The sequence below is a fragment of the Myripristis murdjan genome, chromosome 7, assembly GCF_902150065.1.
Source record: "Myripristis murdjan chromosome 7, fMyrMur1.1, whole genome shotgun sequence".
NCBI classification, from domain to species: domain Eukaryota; kingdom Metazoa; phylum Chordata; class Actinopteri; order Holocentriformes; family Holocentridae; genus Myripristis; species Myripristis murdjan.
This window is the reverse complement of record NC_043986.1, coordinates 6,467,044-6,491,163: the sequence shown is the minus strand read 5'-3', so window position 1 is coordinate 6,491,163 and position 24,120 is coordinate 6,467,044. Positions and strand designations below refer to the sequence as shown.

Here is a 24,120-nt window from a genome sequence, read left to right as displayed (position 1 = left end):
GTGTGTGTGTGTGTGTGTGTGTGTGTGCATATTCTGAAGAGGTGTGGTGAAAGAGATAAATGTCAAGGAAAAGTGTGCAACTATTTCTGTGTGTGTGTGTGTGTGTGTGTGTGTGTGTGTGTGTGTGTGTCCGGGGTGATAGATAGTGGAAGTGTTGATGGGAACCAGTAAATAGTTGATGAGGGGAGGAGAAACACGATGAAACCTCAGGGGGTGAACGCGCTGAAGGCTCACACACACACACACACACACACACACACACACACACTCTGAACACAAAGCGAAACCGACACAGGTGTGTGTTGCACAATAAATTAATGAAACGCACAAAACATAAATAATTGAACTCAAAGCCAGTTCAAATGTTACTCCGTCGTGTTTAAAGCAACAAGACTTTAACATAAGAATCCAGTCATTTTATCAGGCCCACACTATATCACAAAAAATCCAAAATTAATAGAAAAATATTTTTAAAAACTAGGGGCATATTTATAATTATGTTACAGGTCAGCAATTCTTTTTCACTTATTTTAGTTGCTTAATTTTTGCTCATTTCTTTTTTCTTTCTTTTTTTTTTTTCTAATTTTCGGGTCATTTAAAAAACATGACTTTTTTGATTGCTTAATTTCGCCTCATTTCTTTCATTTTTGGTTTGTATAATTTTCTTGCAGCCCTTTTAAAAGCCTTGTACCCTGTTAAGTTGCACATGTGGACATGCAGCACAGGCGGTTAGTTCGCTGACTGATGCGACTGTGAGCGCTCAGGCCGCCGGCTGAGTTATGGGCGGCGTGGGGCTTTCTGCTGGGACTCAGGCCACTCAACCAGACCTAAAAAAAAACACAAAACACGACCTCCGTTAGGTGAGACTGTGGCCGAGGAGGTGCTGGAGTCGCTCTGAACAAAAGGGAACCGTCAGCTCTTTTCTCCCTGCAGTTATTAATTTCACGCCTCGCTTCGTGGTGATTTTAGTCGAGGCTAATGTGGCAGAGCTCAGACTCGACGGTTATTGTTATAGTCTCCGTTAGCGCTGATACACACCGCTTTAATGAGCCGGGCCACAGCAGGGGTGTTGTAATTATCACACGTACACCCACACACACACACACACACACACACACACACAGTAATTCTGATGCTGGGAATCTCTAAAAATTCTGGCAAGTCGCATCCATTCATCTCTTCATCTATTAGCACTGCTACTGCTACACTAAAGATTATAACAGTCACTCTTAATTGCTTTCCGGTAGTTAAAGAATGCTTCACAACAAAAAGAAATTATGATACACACACACATACACACACACACACACACACACACACACACATGAACACACACTTGTAACCGCACCCTGGCAGTGAGCGGGTGGTAACCTGTTCCTGCTCCTGTTGAACGTCACATTGCATCGACATCAGAGGCGCGTGCATGAACGTGCATGAGGGTGGGCGGGGCTTGCATGGTGGGGCTGAATCTCAGGTGGGTGTTTGAGCCGTTTGAGCTCAAATTTTCGACAAAGCTCCGCCCACTTACCTGCTTACCTGCTGCTTTAACACGTACATGGATGCAGATATATGTAATTATATGAAAACACACATTACACGCGTTCTGTATCTACAAATGGATCCCCGTCAACACAAGTCATTCTCTATAGGACATTCACACACAGTCAAAGGCGGTATAAATGCACACACACACACACACACACACACACATACCATTGTTTTCCTGAAAAATGCAAGTTGGCAGGGTGCAAAGGTCAGGTCAACCTATTTAATGGTGGGGAAAACACACACACACACACACACACACACACAGAAACACTTTGACCAGGTCATAACCACAATAGGGCTGATAAGTGATTGTGTTTATTGAGTGGGTATTGACCGGCTCAGCCCTTATGTTCACCAACACACACACACACACACACACACACACACACACACACTGCAGGACAGCCTGCAGAGGCCATGTAATGCATAACAATGAGATCTGAAACAAAGGAGGGGATGAGAGAGAGAGAGAGGTGTGTGTGTGTGTACAGGAGTGTGCACATTTCTCTGCATGCACACATGCAAGTATGAGTGTGTGTGTGTGAGTGTGTGTGTGTGTGTGTGTGTGTGTGTGGAGTTTAATTTTAAACAGTCTTTTAAAATGTGCTCCCAGGCCGCGGCTCAAGGTCGTCACTTCACACTCCAGAAGGAAACTGACATCTGCAGCTGTGTGTGTTTGTTTGTGTGTTTGTGTGTGTGTGTGTGTGTGTGTGTGTGTGTGGGTGGGTGGGTGAGTGTGTGGTATCTATAATGTAGCAGGTACCGGTGTGTGTTCGTATGCATTAGTTTGACGAGTGCCTGCGTGTTTGTCTGCAGGTATTAGCTTGATGAGTGACAGTTGGGCAAATAAAGTAATAAAGACGAATCCAGTATCTGTATTATTACACACACACATACACACACACACACACACACACACACACACTCAGACCAGTGGAGACTATTGTTCATGTTCTCATAAATAATTACCTCCATGTTCATTTCAGAGCAGGTGTTTCTAATCACATTGTCTCATGAGTGGAGCCTGTATCCACTCAATTAGGCCCGCAGCTGCAATACTCCTGTTAATGTGTCCTGTGTATGTAAGCTAGTTATGGACTGTTGATTGAGATGTGTGTGTGTGTGTGTGTGTGTGTGTGTGTGTGTGTGTGTGTGTGTGTGTGTGTGTGTGTGTGAGTGTGTTTAAACAGAACGTCCTTGAAGCAGGCAGAGCAAAGCACTGACTCCCTACAGGCTGCTGACCTCTGACCTCTGACCTCTCTGTGCAGGAGGAAACCCACGGGTCGTTCACACTCAGGGGTTTGTGTGCGAGAGCCATTCAAGAGCCCACGAGTTTATCTGAAAATTTAACCTTTTTGTTCTCAATTTGGGTCCAAATCCGATGATAACAAGACGAGGAAATTACCGACATTCAGTGTTTCCCTCACAGCCGTTTTGATATTGGCCTTTTGGCAGAGAGGGCTGTCAGGTGACCCGACTAATGAGGGTGAGGTGGGAGGGAAGAGGTGGATAACCAAGGTAGCATCCCACAAGTATGAAGTTAACACTGACTATTCATCCCGTAGAGTTTTCTTTTTAAGGACAAAATTTTAAAAAAACAGTTGTTTTACCTTGACAGTTTCGGCGTGAATCTTCCGCCTTCATCAGAAGCGTCACGAGAATGTCGGGTGGTGACGTGCCTTATCAGCTGGTGTTATGGATTTTGAAAATTTGTCAAGGTAAAACAATTGTTTTTTTAATTTTGTCCTTAAAAAGAAAACTCTACGGGAAATTACTCAGGACATAATGAACTTACACTACCTAATGGCTATTCATACTCTGGGCATAAGGGCATAATTCGACACTTTGAAGGGCAGAGCTTGAATTGGAACGATGGAAAAGTGTCGCTCATATTCAAGCTCTGTGGTTCATACACTAACCCAGAGGATGTTAAATAACCATTTTTTTTAAATCATATTTTTATATAAACACAGAATAACGTGACTTAAACATGTCAAAAAGGTTGCTGAGATCATATATTTTAGATATTTATTTATTTTTAAATTTTTTATATTTATGTTTTTATGTTTAGAAATAATTAGTACTTAATAAGAAATAAAATAACATACTTTTTTTCTGTGTCATAACACACTTTCTAGCTGCCATACTGGTGGTGTTATTTTAGTGAAACATGATGGATCTGCTGTCGGTTCTGGGCAACGTCCTGTACAGTGCTGGAGTTTACGTGATGGCGCTGAAGGCAACACGTAGGTTATTTCAGGCGGTGAATGTGACCTGTCGATCGAGGATGAGCAAAATCTTTGGACTCGGGTTGGGTTCGGACTAAAATATGTGGCCCGATCAAAGCAACTGTTATTTCTGACAGGTGGCAGCCTAGAGGAGACCGTGTGTTTGCTCCTGTGTGTCTGTGTTAGCTTGATGTGTGTGTGTGTGTGTGTGTGTGTGTGTGTGTGTGTGTGTGTGTGTGTGTGTGTCCACAGCTACTCTTGCAAACTATGGGGCCTATCAGATGGAAGTATTTTTTTGTGCAACGACATGATTACTAAATTCAATATTTTAATGTTGAGTGATGCTGGATTGTCATCGTGTTTCGTGTTGGAGGCTGCGTTCACAGGCCTTTCACAAGAATTTAAATTAAAGCGAAGCTAAACTATTCCTCATTTTACTGAAAACATGACTGAATGGATCTACAAACACACACACGCACACACACACGGACGCACACACTGGGTATTTAATGAAGAGAACATCCCAAGATAGCAGTTATATTTCTTGTTTGAACGGCGCTCATCACTCAAATGAAATTCACATAACTGGGGGAACGGAGAGCTAAAGTGCACAAAACAAATTAAAAGATAAGCTAATGTCAACACAATGGAACTGCCTCCTGACTCTCGGCTTCCTCGGTTAATTACACGCAAAATTGGAAACAGATTTGGTAAAGCTTTTTAAATGACAGAAAAAAAAAAAACAACGAAAAAATCTCAGTGCAAGGTTACACAGGAAAATGAAGGAGCGCCCGCCTCAGATTTTATTCTTAGCTGCTTTCTGTCTCTTACATTTGCAGCAAAGCCTATAAAGATTATAAAGATTAAAAGCTATTTATCCTGAATTACAGTGAGGAAAAGGGACAGTATCACATCTTAATCATATCACAGACCCTGTAAGAAACATAAAACAAAAATAAAAACTGTTTAACCCTCAGAATTAAAAGAAAATGCTTCTTTGGCCTGTGAATATGTAATTTTTTATTTAGTTATTTATTTAGTTTTGCTTGAAGGCACAGGTCCTTATCTATTTTTAAATTAAAATAACCACACTTTTCTTTACCTCTTTCTAACTTTTGTCTAGCACAATTTTTTTCTCCTCTTAGTAGTTTTGAGTTACTATTATTGTTGTTGTGGTTCATTTATTCATTTATTTATTTGTTGATTTATTTATTTGAGACAAGACTCTACACTTTCCCATAATAAAGCATACCCAAAAGTGGTGATTTTAAAGTATTATTTTAAAATATTTGAAAAAAAAAAAAAATAAATAAATAAATAAATTAAGGGGATTTTGTTCAAGGGGTTTAATATGTTCTTTCAAAATAAAAGCCTGCCTATTGGCTCCTTGGTTTCAGAGGGTTATGCCTCAGTAAACTAATTTTTATTTTTACCTCTCTGGTTTCATTTCTCCCCCTTCTTTCTTTTCTTTCTTTCTTTCTCGGCTGTATTTTTCTCCTTCCTCTCCACATCTTGCTCTCTCTCTCCCTCTCTCTCTCTCTCTCTCTCCCCCCAGCAAAAAGCCTGGAGCAGCTCTTTGAGGCCGATAGACGGACATGGAAACGCGAAGGTAGAGCACACGCTTCGATCCGTCATCCGTCAGCTTTCAATAACCGACTCCTCTCCCTGCTCAGTGACTCTCTTGTCCCATATTCCACCTCCGCCTCCTATCAGTCATCTTTAATCATTCCCACTTCCATAAAGGCGATGATAGATCGGGAATATTTCCTCCCTTAAGACCCATCTGTCGTCTATCGAGCTTTATTGAGCAGGGACGGTTTGATAAGTGTGCGTGCTCTTTGTCCTGCTTCGTGTTCATGCGGTTCAGCTCGAACCTGCTTCTTCAAAGGGAGGAAATGCCCTCTGAGACACAATAACACTGTTTTAATTTGTTGTCCGAGGGTGTAATTCTGTTTTTCCAGACGTGATGCATCCAGAGAGCAGCTGCAGCTACTGTGTCTTTGATGTGACTGGATTCAATTTGGGAGAGTTTGCTGCAGAATAACAAAAATACAGCAAGACACACACATAGAAAAAAAAAAAAAAAAAAAAAAAAAACAGCCACAAAGGCCTAATGGAAACTGCCAGTCCCTGTTTTCAAACCGTGTCCATGTGCTCCAGGTGGGATTTTTCCTTTAACCTCCAGCGGGGAAGAGAAACTCAGATACTCTTTGAGGTTTTTCTGAAGGTTTGTATTGGCTCTGCAGCGTTTTCTCCTTCAGTTTAGTCAGTTCGTCCAGGTGAGAGCAACGTCATCTGATAACCCCAAGAACATCTCAGTCGTCTAATAGGAGAACTGCAGTGAGATCATGATCGAACTACCTACAGGAAACCAGCCCAAAACACAATGCATTATGGGTAGAAGGAGACAAATTGAAGTGTGATCCGATCATAGGGCGATCATAGCGTCTCTGGGCCTTTGGCTCATAGCACATCAGAGTATTTCCTGTAGCTGTAGTGTTCACTGATGTCACTGTGTTGGTAGAGGAGTTTTTGATGATGTGCAAAAGTTAAGGTAGGAGCTTAAAGTTAATTTAAATTGCCGACGTGCTGCTGAAGTTATTTAAAAATGATCGGAGGCTAATTCACAGCCCATCTCGGGCTAATGTTAATATTAACTCATTAGATGTGAGCTAAGTTCATCCTAATTAGCTGCGTTGTTGTTGATAAAGTTATTGAATAATGTTTGGGCAAAGCCTGCCAGGTGAGACCTGACTGCTTTATTTGAGTAAAAGTCAAGAGCCACAAAGTTGTTTTCACAATTCTTGGATTCATTTTCTTGGGAAAACAGAACTGCGATGTTTCTTTGGTTCTCCCAACGTAAAACAAACTCTTTACCAAACGCCATGACATCAGCTGAACACTACAACTGTTGTTGGAACCACCTGGACATACTCTGATTTTCCGTGAACTGAAGGCCCTTGGTGGTTCTGTCCGTTCAGTTTCAGCAGGACTGACGCTCACGTTCAGCTGTTTGCTTGTGTTCTTACCTGAAAGGAGGAAAACTAGAAGAAAAGAAAACTAGAGAAGAAGAGACAAATGTGTCAAGTCTTGGTGAAGATACAGGAAGTGGATCAGCAGTTTGTGTTGATAATCGAACTTCAGCTGCTCCTCATCTTGCTGACGACCCACGAGGACCCCCGTAAGGTCCCGTCAACGTCCCTGAACCCCAGTATGGAATCCGCTGAACAGAACTGCATTACTGACATCTTATCAGTTTTCTGTGTGCTCTGTGGATGTTTCTCTGGCCTGTTGGCTGGGAAACACCTCAAAACATTAAAGGAATACTCCAACATTTTGGGCAAAGTACCTTTTTTTCGGACTTCCCAACAGATGTGTATCTCAAATCCACATGATCCACAGCTTCAGAGCTAATGTGAGGGTTATTCATTCACATTGACCGATCCAGGCGACTCCCATGGACTTCAAGTCTTTATGCTAAGCTAACAGGAAATGCTACCCATAGGAACTGAACCACTGGGCTTACAGAGGTGGAAATTGGATCCAACATCATCTGGTCTCAGTCTGGGGAAGTCAGGAAAGGGGATTTGGACTTTGGATATCTTACTCCTCACTTTCATCTTGATTCCCCATTTTTCATAACCCCATTCCCCAGACGCCTGATTCCGCGGCTCCATATTGATTCCTTGCTCGTCTGCAGTGTTGCTCAGATTCCTTGTTCCTCAATTTGGGTTTGATTCATTATTTGTCGGCCATGTTTCTTATTGATGTCTTGACTGATGATTTGTCAGCGCAGACGACATTCCCCATCAACAATGCTGCCACACCAAGGGCAGCACATTTAACAAACATCTCAGATTAGAGACAAATGAAAACAGCCTGAGTACAGTGCCATAGCAGAGTGATGGACTCTGTTCGTGCGCGGTGTCGATTCAAAGTAAGAATCGGCTGTACATTTGTCAGAAAATCTCTCTTCCTTATGTGATCCTGCGCTATATTAACCCGTTCTTCCATCATTTCTGTGTTCATTGTTTGACATCCTCTCCCAAATTTCATGAAACATGCTCAGTGTCTTAAAAAGCAAGAAAGGAACTTTTTCCAAACCTGCAGGTCCCATCTATGGCTTTGTAGTTACAGATGCACAGCCGAGGTTTGCTCAAAGCCCCAGAACTTCATTTTAAATTGTATTTGAGAAGCTGAGGTTTCCAAAGATGCCAAATATGTCCTGCTAAACTACAGGAAAATGTGTATAAAATATTGCACAATACAGTAGATCTAGCCATTTGATGTCATGCTGCAGCCATAAAGTAATGGCACTCTTACCTTCACATTACTTTAGGGGAAATTGAAAGGAAAATCTGAGGTCAAGAAGTTAAAAAAAGGTAATCTAATCTTAACCAAGCTGCTTGAGCTGCCTCAACTTAATCCATATTGCTCATATGTCTGCAATATGTAATTTGCCTTTCAAAGTAAGAGCTCCTTTTTGAACATTTCCTGTTGCTGTGTTTTTGCTCCCTCCCTCCCCTGCAGGTCAGAGGAAGGCGGCCATCTCAGCTCCCACTGGACAGACCGCAAAACTCCCAGGATCCTTTGCACCACCCTGGGTCAGCCCGCAAAGGTCACAGGCGGAAAGGTATGTCAGGTATGTTTTCTACACTACACACACAAACACATGCATAAGTACAGTTATCTCAGTCCAGTCAGTGCTTGTTTTCTTATTTCTGTGCCTCTTCATAGTTTTTATTTCTTCTCTCACATCATCTTTTATCTCATCCACATGTGAATAAACTGTAGATAAAAACCTAATGTCTCCTCGTTTCTTCTAACCTAAATTTTCTCCTGTCGTCTTGTCTCATTACGTCTTATTTAAGGTTTTGGCCCAGCGTCTCCTCGTCCCGTTTGATCTCGTCTCGTGTTAAACCCTCTGCCCCGTCGGATTTTCTCATTTGGCCAATCATGCAGCCTCTCGTCTTCTCCGGTCCTATCTGCTTTGATGCTTCCTCTCGTGTTCTCCTCACTTCCTTTTAAATACCAAATAATCTCATCACTCAACTCTCCACATCTTCTCTAATCTAATTCCAATGTTTTCTCAATCTCTGCCGATCTGTTTTGATATCAGCTCACGCCATCTTCATGCTCACTTCTCGTGCATCTTCTTGCCTTGTAGAAAAATGAGAGAGGACCCAAAGATTAAAAAAAACAGTACGTACACTGCAGCACAGAAAATACAGTGCTTTATTTATCAATAAAAATGCCACAGTTGTGCATCCGTTTCGTCTTTTGTAATGTCATCTCTAATCTCCACTGAGAAGAAAAAAATGGCATCTGTGTTTCTAATCTGCTTCCTCTGGTCCCTTTATCTGCTGTTTGTTTTCTTGTTGCCATAGAGGAGAGGCAGCATGATGCACGATGCTGCCTCTTAATTGCACAGATAATTGAATTGCGTGTCTGTATGTCCACAAAGACCACAAAGACAAATTATAATTACATTTACCCCTGTTCATTTAAAGGCTGGATTTCTCGCTTCCTCACAACGCTTCCTCAGAATTCACTGAGCTAAAATACGGAAGAAAAAAAAAAATTAAATTACAGCTGCTTTGTGAAGCAAAGACTTAAGTGATCAGTTATTGCTTAAAATGTATATATATATATATACATATATATATATATATGTAAAACACCATGTCCATGAAAATAGGTGTAAGAGAAACCAGAGTAATATGAAATACCCAATTTCCCCTTGGTGATCAATAAAATATTTCTGATTCTAATTCTGATTCTGAAATATTGCACATAAATAAATATGGCTGCTGAAATTAATGAGAATGGTGGATTTCAGTGGGCTGATGGCCTTCGGGAAAGAAACTATTCATGAGTCTCATACAGTGGCTCTGAAACTGGGGGTCGGGGTCCCGCAGGGGGTCGTGAGAGCATTTTTTGGGGATTGCAGGATGGTTAAAAGAAAAAACAACAACAACAACATATGTTAATCATTTTTTCTGATTTGCAGTGAAATACTCTTTTAATATAGTTTTAATATGTGATGTCTCCTCTGATAATCAAGTAACTGAGATAATCTGAACAGGTGGTCATTCCTTGTTGTTCACCGCTCTGCACGTACAGCTGGGCGGGGAGGAGGCACTGCTTTGTTTCAACAGACACGAGCCAAAAAGACTGAGGGCCCTCTCTCACACCCACTGCCAAACATCTCCGAGCGCCACTCAAGAGTCTTTTCTAGTCTCCAAGCAGCTCAGTTGTCATTTCACCTGTCCAGCGCCCACGTTGTGGAAACAGCAGAGTCTCTTGTGTCCATTGTGTCTCCTTCTTACCTGGAGAATCCTCCAGGTAAGAAGGAGACACCAAAGTGTGACACACCTGGCTTTTAAAGGGGACGGGAGATGGCGCTCTGATTGATCCCAAAACACAGCCAGGATTAATGAAGAGGCTCGGTACAAGCCTTTAGAACCAGGCGCCTGCAGCAGTTCAGCCTGTTGTCCAGCGTTCAAACAGCAGCAGTGACTTGAACTCACCCTGAATGAGCTGCAGCAGCTCTGCAGACCGGGACCTCAGACGGTTAAAATGGAGCCCTGAGAGCCACTGGTCCAGGTGTCTTGAACGACCTGGGGTCCCTGCCAGAGAGGATCAGGTCCGCCTGGTGGGGGTCAGGCCGTCAACCGTCCTGCTCAGTGTTTGTGGCTCTGGAACGGCGGCGGCTGCAGGTGACCACCTTATGGGGGAGAGGAAGCGAGCTGGTGGATTTACGACCCTTTGAAGAGCTGAGCGGCTGACAGACCACACCGCGAGGCAGGGCAAAGAGCCGCTGCACTTACATGCTCCACCATTTGTTTTCATTTTGTGTTTTCATAATGCAAGAGCAGTAGTCTCACTTCTCATGGTAGATATTTCATATTGAAGCGAGTGGGCCACAGGTGCAGCTGCTCTGCCACAAGCTAATAGTCACACAGAGTTGATGGAGAGCAGGATGTCGACACTCCAGATGAAACTCTGAGGAGCAGTTTGTTGAGAAAAATCTGCCTCATGTGGCCAGAATATATAAAAACTGGTAAAACCTACACATGGATTGAATGTTTCTAGATAACTTTTATGATGCTGCCGTCCCGTGTTTGTTGTTTGATGGTGTTGGTGATGGTGATTTATACGGATGTTTTTTTTTTTTTTTGTTCCTGCTGTCTCACTATCACGTCTGTGATCTTACTCATTTTAGTACTACTTTTATTTTTGCTATTTTGAGTTTTATGTATTTTTTATCGGTCTCTATCGTCCTGCCTCAGCTGTGTCCTTGTTGCAAGCTGGTGAGATTTATGACGGCGTTTCCTCAGCTCCTGCTTTTATAGAAACATGATGAGGTCAGACAGGTTGATACATGCACTGTTTGTATGTTTTATTTTATTTTTTGACTCGTTTTCGTCCGCTCTGTGCGTCCGTCTCGGCTGCAGGGACGCTGGTGTGCAGCGGGAACGGGACGGGCAGCACCACCATGTCCTCCGTCACCATGGTGGTCATCCCCGACTGTGTGGACAACGCCACGCAGACCGACATCAGCTTCCAGAACATCCTGACTCTGGGGAGGAGCAGGGGGCGGCACCACAGCCGGGGCGGCTGCCCCTCCCCCCCGCCGCCGCCGCCCTCACCTCCCCTCCCTCACCTCGTGGGGCCGTACGGGATCAACGAGTTGTAAGTTGTCAGCTTGAAGTTCATCATGAAATGATGAAGTCTACTTGATTACTTTTGTTAGATATATTTTGATGACCAATCAGCGAGAAGAAGGAAGTTCCATTTGATGGGATGATTAAAGTTTTTTATTTCCTGGTGCAGCGTGATGTCATCATTACAGACACACTGCTCTCCAGGAAGTAAAACTAAAGTCATTTTGAGAAATAAATACAAGATTTTGTTTGGCATGTAGGGGAGAGTGGGGTAAGTAGTGACAATTTTTACTTAAAGTGGCTTTAAAGCGAGGGGATTACAGTAATGTCTCCAACAAAAAATATGCACATATAGTTTAGGATGTTGTGCATCCCTGGGAACAATCACTTTGGATCTTATATAAACTGTTTGAGAAATATAGCTTTTGAAAAAAAAAGTGGTTTTGTGGCACAACTTGCCCCCTGTGTAGGGTAAATTGTGCCATTAGAGAGAATACACAGGGGTAAATTGTGCCATTGATAATTGAACTAAAACAGATCATTTTAATCTCACAAATGATAATACTATATAAAAGCAAAACAAATTCAATACAAAATTATTTATTTAACATTTATTTATTATTATAACAGATCACAGGCCACTTTTCTCTAACAAGGCCGAGCGCCACATGAACACATACCCAGAACAAAATAAAACTTCCAAAATGAGCACCTGCAAATCAACTTCATCTGAATCTGAATAGTTTTAGTGATCAAAGGTAAGAAGACAATGTACAATAACAATAAAATACAACAAAGTAATATATAGTATATAATCACAAGTTGTGCTATTGGCACAAATTACCCCAAGCCCACCATTTTGAAACATCATGCTAACTGTATAGACTCATGGTGTAGCTTACTAAAGTACTAAAACCTGTGTGAACTGTTTTCAAAGTTTTCTATAATTGTTCAAACACAGCAATCAAAAAGCCTTGATCATAGAAATTTTACTTTGGAGGGCAAAAAATGTTTTTTGAACTGAAATGTGCTTACATCTCAAGACATGTGTCTCTCTTCTTTGCAGGAGAGTGAAATGGATGCCTCTTCAGAAATATGTGGTCACATGACCAACTTCTTCTATGGTTTTCTAGATAACAGTGGTGGCACTTCTTGCCCCTTGGCACAAATTACCCCACTCTCCCCTATTGTAAAGCAACTGTATATTATGACAAGGTTAAAAAGGTGAAAAAGTCACTGTTCATCTCATGGTGACTTTAAAATCCAGTGTTTGCTTACATGTAAGGCGAAGAAACATGTTTTTTTTAAATACGTAATCAGTAATGATTGATATGGCAGTAATTGACACAGCTGTGCTCTCGTCTCTGCAGCTGCATGTTTGAGTACAACGACCCCAACGACTACTTCGACATCTCCAACCACGAGGTGGACCGACCGGATGACCTGGAGTACGAGGTAGCAGCCGCGCCGCCTCCGCATCAAATCACCACAAAATCAAAATCAGATGAAAAAAAATACTTTGTGCTGCTTTTCCCTCGACATAACACACACCTATGTAACAATAAACACCAAAAACTACTTTAAAAACTTCCAAAAACACTACCTCTTTTTTCCTTTATACCACAGTCCCCTCATTTTCACTTCCTGTAAACCAGCTGCACCTAATGGTGACATCACTCTGTACCAGGACGTCGAAATATAACACCAAACAAATGCCACTTCATTAAGACTTTAAAAGGTTATCTTGAATTTAAATAGTTATCTTTAAAAGGTTATGCTACTTCTTTTACAACTGAATGTATTATCATTGTCAGTATTATTATTATAGTGATATTGTTGTCAGTCAGTCAGACTATTTAAATAGCACTTTTCATACAAATAAATTTAATATATGTAAGCGCTTCACACAATAAAATAGTAAAATAATACCTGCCACCCAAAAATAAAGTGAAATAAAATAAAAGTGGTAATATTGCTGTTGTTGTTTTTAGGGAATAAAATCTGATTACCACCATCAACAAATAATGATGCCAACAGATTCTCTATCATATATCTTTATATCTCTTGATTATTTTTTATGTTTTAAAAATAAGATTTAAAATATAAATATAATTTCCCCTTTAAAATACTGTTTTACTTTACCTCAGAGTGAGCCCCCTGCACTTTTCTAACACAGATGAAAACACACACACACACACACACACACACACACACACACACACAGACACACACACTTTTCTCCTTTTGGTCACTAAAAATGGGTGGAGGATAAAAGGAAGGGAGGGAGGGTGGAAGGAGAGAAGTTATGGCTGAAGAAAGGAGGAGTGGAAAGACAGGAGGGGGAAACAGGGAGCTACAGAGGAAGACGATGGTCCAAAGTCTCGGCAGGCGTTTCTGTCGACGCGACAAAACAAACGTCCGTCCTCAGGGAGCGAGCGCTGACGGAACGAGCTGACCGTAACGAGCCTGTCGAGTTTCCCCGGGAAAATTATCAGGATGAGCGATCGCCAGATTGCTGAAAACTTCCCTGCTACAACAGAAAAGGCCCCGCACACATGAGGCCGCCAGCCCCGTTTATGAATGTCTAATGAGCCGCCGGTTTTTAGCTGAATGTCCCTTTTTTTTAAAAAAAAAAAAAAAAAAAAATGTTTCTGCAACATTAGTTGGCTCTATTTCACTCTGGGGGGAGGAGAGAGGGATGGAGAGTCGACAAAGTGAAACGATCGAACATTTTCAACACTTAATGTTCCTCCTCCCTGCAGTCGCCTCTCCTCCACCCTCGTTTCCTCCTTAACTGCTCTTCCCTTTCTCCCTTACCTCCTTAAAACACATCTGTTCCTCCCCAGTTACCTGTATCACAACATTAAGGCGATGTAATCTGAAGTTTGGGTCGGGACACGGCGCAGGGAAGGATCATTCACAAGCGCAAACCAGCAGGATATGCGTTTGGGAGGGAAACACGCTTTTATTTTGAAGGGGCAGGTGAATGAGAGGGGATGTTTAAAGACTTGTGGTGGTTTTATTGGTTGAAATTTTGATTGACAGCCACCAGAGCAAGAAGTAGAGGTCATGTGAGGTCATTTCATGGAGACTGTGGGCGTTTTCTCAATTCGTGTTCTTGTCTGTTCTTTTGTTCTTGCGGACTCGTGAAACGTCATCAGTCGCAACACGAGTCCTGTTCCAATTCAAATCATTCAATCTGACCAAGTTTGGTCCAAATTCCCGGATGTGTTCTTGCCTTTTAGCGAGGATGCATCGGTTGGTGATTTGTGTGGACTTGGAACAGCCAGGTATCCCAGCATGCATTTCTCACCAACCAGCGGCAATGGTGGCAACACCGGAGGAGAGAACTCATAACTTTAAAACTGATAAATTAGCCCATGAAAATGAGAGCGAGGCAGATTTGTAATTATTATAATATATACTCAATCAAATCAAATATATATCAATAGTACCTCTCTGAGCTGTAGGCTGTAATTTATTTAAATTAAATTCACTAAATTAAATGGAATTTATTTATGAAAACAGAGGAGGCAGAGTAGTGTTTAAATCATTTTTCTTTTTTATTATAAACACTACAGGATATCTGATTATATTAAATATTGCCAAGACAGGTGAGATGGAGAAGTCATCATGGCTGTCTGTCCTCCAAGTCTGTTCTCCCGAGTCGACCTCGCCAAGTCCCAACTTCAAAAGTTCACGAGTCCGAACTTGGCGAAGTTGGTATTGAGAAACACCTTTTAAGTGCATTTTTTCAGTCAAAAAACAAAAAACAAAAACAAAAACAAGGTAACAGTAGAAAGTGCAGCTCACACTGGATTATGATTTTCTTCTAAGTTTCTGATTCAAACATAAAGTTGTGTTGCAGTTTCCACCCAGTGACTAAACTGCATTTTTCAGAGGGCAAATCTTTTTCATGGTGGATTTTGTTTGTAACGAATCACAGGAACATTTTTTAACCCGTCAGTTTGCAGGACACACGAGGAGGAAGGTGAGGCGGCGAGCTGAGTTTGAGTCCAGTGTGAAGCAGCAGCCGTGTTCTAATGCATAAACCCGACCTCTCTCTTACCTTAACCAAGTGACGAATATGACACGGTATACAAGATATGTTGATTAGAAATGTATTTGTAACACATCAGAAACAAACATAATCTGCAACAAAAATACATTTCCTCCCAAACATAATTATTAAATGCAGTTTAGTTGGATGGGGATGTTATTTTTGGGCTGGGCTGAAGCCGCGTTATGAAGTCTAACCCTAACCCTGTTGTATTTTCTTTATTGAAAATATTAATATAATAAAATATAATAAAAAATCAATTTATTTCATCTTATTTTTAAAATGTAGCCGTGAAATAGTACCAACTTTCACATGGCGAGATGTTTTTTTTTTTTGTGTGTGTGTGTGTGTGTGTGTGTGTTCCCTCGCAACATGTTTTACGTTCCTTTGCAAGAAATTATGCGTAAACTTGCAATTCTTTTCTGTTTCCGTTCCCTCTGAGCCGTGTGTCTGTTTCCACTCACCACCTGGGGGCGCTGTAGTAATCTGATTACATCTTTTTCATTATTTCCTTCTGTAACTGTATAGGAACACAGTCAGTGCCCTCTGATTGGCTAACTAGCCAGCCTAAACACAAATAACCAGCATCATCTCAAGGGAGTAAACTGTAATACATATATAATATTATAATAATATTATAATGATAATATAATGTAAATGTGTAGCTTTTTGTAATTTGCATACTGGTTCGACACTTCAGAAGAGCTCTCCTCTCTGTGGTCCCGCTTCCATTTTCCCTGTTTCATCTCTGGGTTTTTGGGGAGGTTTTTTTTTCTCTTTTTTCTTGCCTCTTCGCTAAGAGGATTAAGTCAGGGTGTTGTTGTTGTTGTTGTAAAGCCCTTTGAGAGTGTAAACAGTTATTTGGGGCTTGAAGGTAAAACCTGCTGTTGGACCAGCTGTCCTGTCCCTGTTCGTCTTCCTGCCGCTTTTCTTTCTTTCTTTCTTCATTTTCTCCCCTGCACATTTTTTCTTTCTTCCTCTCTCATTCCTCTCTCATTTCTTTCATTCTTTCATTCAGTTTCTCTCCTTTCAGCTTCCATTTTCCTCTCTCCCTCGCTCCACTCGCTTCTCTCCATCTCTCTTCCTTTCTTAGGTAATTCCCTCTTGTCTCGCCTTTTTTTTCCCTCATTTTTGGCTCATTTTCTCTTTCTTTCTTTCAATTCCTTCCTCCCTCTCATTTCTTACTGTCTGTCTCTCTATGTCTTCTCCTTCTCTGCCTGTTGCTCCTGCTGTGGAGGAGTGGCAGGAGGAGGAGGAGGAGGAGGAGGACAAGCTGTCAACTTCTGCAACTCCAAAGCTTGGAAAGTTTGAAGCTTTGGAGGAGAAAGCAGCTGCGTGACAGTGTGTCATCCGAGGTGCTCGGTGGGGGTGACAGTGTCGAAGTGGCCGGAGGTTTTTTGGCTAAAACAAGTCCCCGAAAGGTGGCTGGCTGTCCTTGTATGAGAAAAGCTGACAGCTGACCTGCAATGGAGGATAATACATGGAGCAACAGCTACGAACAGACAGGAAGAATCTCTGGCTCATGTGTTTACCGGGTGTTGGAGGTCGGCCGCTCTGCTGAGGCTTTTAACAGTCATGGGGGAACAGTTTTCTTTAGATTTATTGATATATGGTCCTAAAAACCTGGCGAGGAAAAGGCACATTTGTACTGAATTTTATGTTTGCAGTTGAAGATGCTTTTGTATCAGACAGTGAATGATCTGGAGAGTTTTACAGCTGTTTGGGCCGTGGAAGGAGATCTGTGCTCTGCTGTGGAGACGGGAGAATGGCAGCTCTCCTTTTGACTTATTAAATGGTTGTTTTAAGCTTATGTGTCTGAGTTATGGCCTTTTATCCTATCTTATCTCTCTCTCTGTCTCTGTCTCTCTCTGTCTCTCTCTGCAGGAGGTGGAGCTGTACAAGTCGAGTCAGGAGGAGAAGTTGGGTCTGACGGTTTGCTACAGGACCGACGACGAGGAAGATCTGGGCATTTACGTCGGAGAGGCGAGGCTCTCCACCTCCTCCTTCCCCTCTTTCACTCGCTCACTTGTTCATTTGTGAACACATTAACCCGTTTGATCACTCGTGTGCTGTCATTTCATCAAGTTCACACGTTTTCCCATTAAAATTTGTCACCCCATTACGCATCCATTCACCCACTGAGTCGTTCCTTAAACCCCCATCATCATTATTTACTCGTTCTTTCATTCCTCACATCCAGCTCTTTCCTTCATGCACTCACTCTCATTTGTTCATCCATTCATTCAACTATTCATTAACTCGTGCAATCATCCATTCAACCATTATGTGTTTGTTAGTTTATCAACACATTTACTCGTCCATCTGTGATTTAATTGATTTGTTAATTTTTTTGTTGTTTCAGGTGAATCCAAACAGCATTGCCGCCAAGAACGGACGCATCAGAGAGGGAGACCGAATCCTGCAGGTACACACATACACACACACACATACACACACACACACACACACACACACACCTTCAGCTATATTTGATTTGTAGCCAAGCTTTTATTGCAGACTGGCCTTTAGCACTCCTTGTCATTTTTTGTGATCCAGCTTCTATTCCAGAAATGGCTTTTATGTTTTTTTTTTCTTTTATGTTTTCTTTTATGTTTTCTTTTCTTTTTTTTTTTTTTTACTACAGAGAATAAAGGTTAAAGAAGCTGTGTCTGGGCACCAACAGCTCCAAATCATGATCGTCAAGACATTTTGATTGATGCTATCCTCACTGCTGTTTTATTAGGGTCAGTCTCAAGGTTACACTCCTCGGTAATAACCTGCCGCCATGAGAGCGGAGGCCGAGCCGGCCCGTCCGCAGGTGACACGAGGCTTTGACAGCTTTGAGGAAAACGGCTTGTAACCAGAGTCTCCAGACCGGCTGGGACAAGAAAACCCAACGAACAGGAGCTATCTGTTGTCCCGTTACAGGCACACAGCAGATTTCTACCTGAAAAAACGTCACTCGCGTCAGCTCTCAGGTTGTAAACGAGGTTTTAACGAGCTGGCGACGGCTCCTGATCTCAGATTCAGACGAATCAAACCGAAACAGCGATTTGTGGCTGATTTGCTGTAAAACGCTGCTGCGCTATTAAATTCTAGGGATGGGACAAGAGGTTGATATTGAGTATAACGCATCACAAAAATGTGAATTGTGTACCGTGGGGCATGAAAATGAATCATGACATTATAGATACATTTCATTCTGCCGTATACTAATATAAATCTATACTGTAAGTGCTCAAATGAATGAAATTCATGCTTATTAAAACTATATTTATGAAGAATACCGTACCATAGCCATTGTCGTCGATTCTAAGCCAGACTAACAGACTGAAGACGATAAAGCCGCTCTAACCACGATCCGCTCTGCAAATTAAATGAAATCTAGTTATGGAAAAAAAAAACGTGTTGGAAAAGGCTTGTGTCTATGTGAGCGAGCTTCAGTCAGTGCCGCCGGCTTCGTCGACTTAGATTCTGCCGAGGATGATTGACAGCCGTGGCAGCCAATCTAGTTTGAATGAGAGACCCTCAGAGCCAATCAGCTGCAGGAGCTGTTTCCTTTATTCAAGTCTGGTTAAAAAATAGGTATTATGTACATTATTTAAAGATGAACTTTAAAATAATAATAACAATAATCTATATATATATATATATATATATATATATATATATATGTGTGTGTGTGTGTGTGTGTGTGTGCGTGTGTGTAGATATATATACACTACTCACAAGAAGTTAGAGATGTTTGGCTTTCGGGTGAAATTTCAGGATGAACCTAAAATGCATTATAACCTTTACAGGTGAACTTAATGTGACCTTCTGTAAACTTTTGAATGCACATGTCCAACTGTTCAATGTTTCAGTACTTTTTGCACAAGTTGCTGTTCTCTAACAAGGAGTTTAACGGCAAAATTCACATCAGGTGTTTGATGCTCCAGCTCATCGAGGTCGTATCATTAGGGAACGGCTGCTGGAGACTGGGGTACCTCAAATGGAGTGGCCTGCACTTTCTCCAGACCTGAATCCCATAGAAAACCAATGGGATCAGCTGAGTCGCCGTGTAGAGGCTCGGAGCTCTCTACCCCAGAACCTCAATGTCCTGAGGGCCGCCCTTCAAGAAGAGTGGGATGCCATGCCTCAGCAGACAATAAGTCGACTTGTGAACAGCATGAGACGTCGTTGTCAAGCTGTAATTGATGCTCAAGGCACATGACAAGTTATTGATACTGACATTTTTTGTTGTGGTATATCCACCACTGTTGTTGGCTTTTGTTTCAAGAAATTGTTTGAGATGAGGAAATCACCAGTGTATGCTTCTACTTAAATGCCCTACTTTCATGATAAAATATCACTGTAGCATGAACTTTTATATTTTCCATAAATTTCACCCAAAAGCCAAATATCCCTAACTTTTTGTGAGTAGTATATATATATATATATATATATATATATATATATATATATATATATATATATATATATATCAGAGAGCCATAATTCGTTACTTTCTAAATATGGATTCAGGTTCAGGTGCATCCCTCCTGTGTACATTCACCTCAAGAAGCTTTTGTTTTTCACACTTAAGCCATGTGCTGTCTGGGTTGTGTGTGTGTGTGTGTGTGTGTGTGTGTGTGTGTGAGGTTGCAACACATGTCACAAATACATTTCACGGCACCAAAACCCCAAGAATCCCCAAGAATCGTTACCCAAATATTCCAAGATAGGATCCAAATATGATGACATCCACAGTGACGCTCTCTGAATATGACCGTCAGAGATTTCATGTTGGGAGCAAATCAAACTCCAGTCTGGGGGCACTTTACACCACCTGAGTCCAGAGTTCATGTCATCCCAGATATCCTCATATAATATAGGTCCTAACAATGTTTATTGAGTGCATACAGACATGGTCCATATTCTCCTGAGAATCTCAGTGATATCCTACTGAATATTCTCAGATTCTGTCTTTATTCATGCGGTGTGTTTCTAATCAACATATCTTGGATCCATACAGCTAGACTGTAGTCTCAGTTACGTTTCGAGGGAAACAGCAAGTCGTTTCAGTTGGTTGAGTTGATGGCGTTCTCACTCCAAACGAGCTGCTCTGGGGTTCCTCTGGAAGCGAGCGGAGTCTGTCTTTTATTGATGAGCTCAAACAAACCGATCTTTGGGGGGAAATGCTCCAAACGAGCCAGCTGTGAACACACCGTCAAAACGCCTGCTTCAGAGCAACGTTCTCGCTCTCTGACCTTTAAGTCAAATTCTGACTTTTTAAAGCCAGAGATTGACCAACCACTTGTATCAACTGGGTCCTCTGAAATATTAGAGAAACTCAATGACAACAACAACCATGATACTAATGCTAATGTTAATAATAATACTAATAATAGCAATAATGTTTGCACTGCCTTTCAAAACAGAGCATATAAAGATGTTTTACAGAGAAACAACAGCAAAACAAAGCAGAACAGAGTAAACGAATCAAAAGGAAAGAATATAAACAAGCAAAGGAGGATTTAATAGTCCACAGCACCGATAAATGAATAAATTCTAGTCAATAGTGAATGAACTGGCTTTAATTTGAGAAGAGGTGTAAGCAGGGGCCGAACCCGTGCGTGCCTTAAATATAAAAGCATCAAACTGAAGCTGTCAGGCGTACAGGCAGTGCAGGCAGGCTACTATAGGAGAAATGTGCCGTGTTCTCCTGCTTGTGAATGTGAGCTGCAGCATTTTGAACGAGGTCCACTGATCTGCCAGGGGGACCGGAGAACAGAGCACTGCGGTACTTCAGCTGAGACGAAGGCATGCCTGACCTTTTCAGAGTCTGGAAAAGGTGAGAAAAGGTCTAAGTGAGATCTAAATGATGAACTCCAGGCAAGTCCGATATGTCACCTGGATCAAAACACAGCCCTGTTCACCTCAGCTGGCCACAGAAGGGTTAAAAAAAAAAAAAAGATTTGAATTAAACTATGGAAATGTACACCTGGAATTCCCAGGACAGGCTTGTCCAATCAGAGAAGCCTGACAGCAGCCCAGTTACTGCCGTCCTAAAAATAGACTGAGAGAGAGAGAGAGAGAGAGAGAGGAAAGGATGTAGAGGGAAACAATATTGTCACGTTGTATCACCACACAGCTTCAATCAGCAGCATTTGTGAGTAAATATGTGGATCTGTGAGTAAATGTTTGCTGCTCTGGTCTCCACGCAGCGCTGATCCAAACTAGAGCCAGCCTATGAACGTTTTTTTTTTTTTTTTTTTTTTTTTTTTTTTTTCATTTTCTGTTTCGTCTGGTAGCTCTTTGTCCTGCTGCACAGGAAGAGATGCATTTTATGTTTCGGGTTTGTTTGGAATAAACAGAAGAAGAAGAACTGGGTAGTTAAGAAAAGACAAACTCAAAACTCAAAAATCAGGAAATCTAAGTCCCGCCCACACTGTTTGATTGACAGGTGAAATGCAGCGCAGAAACACCACAGTGATGAGTGCTGAATTAGTAGATTACCACTTTAATGGAGCTACAGATCGTATGAGGAATCTAAGGAGTCCATTGGTGCCAAGCACGTCATGCGAAAGTTAATTTTGACGAGGGAGAAAATATCATAGCTATTTCCAGCAGGAAATAATGAGTCAAATTCTGGCTGCCAGCTGTCATTAAACCTTCACCAGGCAATTTCAGAATAATATAAACCAACACCAAGTCACCAAGTCCAGCCTTTTAGCTGTTTTTTTTTCTTTGTTTTTGTCTCTGTTGTCAAATCCTGGGCCACAATGGAGCTAGAGTTCAGATCAAGCCACGTATTTTTTTCTGAACCCGACCCGAGGTGGGAGAGTAGTAACCGAGCTCGACCCAAACCCAACAGGAATTCCTTTTTTTGTCTAAACCCGACTTGAGCGCCAGATTTTGCTTGTCTTCCATCACTAGGTCACATTTACCGCCTGAAATAGCCTTCGTGTTGCCTTCTGTGATATCAGGTAAACTCCAGCAGATAGTAGGTCCATCATTTTTCACTAAGACAACGCTGACATAACCGAACCCGACCCAAACGTTAATGTAATTTCTGAATTTCGCAGTCAGCGCTGCGGCCACAGAAAACCTTGATTCAAAGCAGCGCCACCTTGTAGCTGAAAATCAAATGTAGCCCTCATTTCCATTCCACAGCAGGACTGAGTCTGAGTGTTTACAAATAAATTTGAGCTCTCAACACCCTCTAGTGGTCAGAAATTGCTTACTGCACTTCAAAAAGGAAAGGAAAGGAAAAGAAAGTCAACCTGTTTGATTTTTCTGTGCTGTATTTGTCATTGATGTGTCCTTTACTGCTGCAGCAGCCACATTTCCCCACAGAGGCTGTTTAATTTGATTTGCCAGACACACGATGAAATCAGAGGGTGGGGGCTTATGAGTCAGCGTGTGTCCGTTCATCACACAGTGGTATAACTTACAAACTGATGCCCGTATTTCCATTACGTTTAGTGCGAAAGTTGGACATAGGCCAGGGAAGAAGTAAAATTTTTGTGCCCATTCGCCAAAAAACAGGGCGTGGCAATAGGCGTGGCATATCACAAAAACTCTTCTGAACATCATCACAAAACTTTGAGCAGCTCTTAAAGAAGAACTGATTCACTTTACCACACCATGCCATAATAACAACATATCACCCTTATCATGGTGGAGAGTTTTCCAGTTTATTAATATGATATATCAACCCGTGGTGACCTACTGTGCTTTGAAAAGTACCAGAATTTAATTTAATCTTTTGATGGCCATCATTTTGTATGCACAAGTGTCTCTTCCCTCTATAGATAGCTCTCTCAATTTGAAATTTAATTATCACACTAAGAGTCTCATTGACAAATATGCCACCTAGTCTGGCAAAATCACTGCTGGCTTCAAAGAAAAGGTCACAGTTTGACTTTGTTCTGCTGAAATTATTAGCCATCAGAGCACTTTCTAATTTCAGATGATGATGAGCTGCAGATTTCCCAAATGAGTCATGTAGAATGAAAGAGCATAGTAATATAATGATAAGTTTGGATGCCATTATATTACACCCCTACAAGTAAAATATGAAAATCATTACTTGACGTTCATGCTGTGATATCTGTAAAATAGAGGATTAGTTCTGTGCAGGTGTTATTTTGACAACCAAAGACTTGGGTCCTAGGTTAGCTAAGCTATTTCAAAGCACCACAAATTATTATCATTTTCTGCTATAAATTATTTTGTCAGAGTTTTTGTCAGTTGGCTCACTCTATTCTACCTTCTGCAGGGAGGGAAGTGCCAAAAAAGGAGTAGGTATTGCCGTACAAAATGGTTGAAACTTATTCAAACTGTGTTGAAAAGTGAAGAGATGTTGCTTTGTCACTGCATTTCCAGATGTGCTGAAACTGACTTCCTGTCTGTTATCGAGCAGAGCAAAACAGGATCATTTTCATGCCTGACATTTATTTTCTTATTATCCACAAATCCCCTATCTGATGACCTTAGGAAAAGTAAAATGTTTGGGAATGGGATTGGGATAATAATAGACCACTGACGCCTGGCATCGCCATGGTTACCAGGCAGCAAGCGGATGATGTCAGTCTGGTTCCCATGACAGCCATCACCGGGGTGATGAAGGGCT

At 41.6% G+C, this 24,120-nt stretch overlaps 1 pseudogene; it reads left to right on the top strand.

Annotated features, from left to right (window-relative positions):
* Positions 1-24,120, top strand: part of LOC115362161 (PDZ domain-containing protein 4-like) — a 55,102-nt pseudogene that overhangs the window by 16,713 nt on the left and 14,269 nt on the right.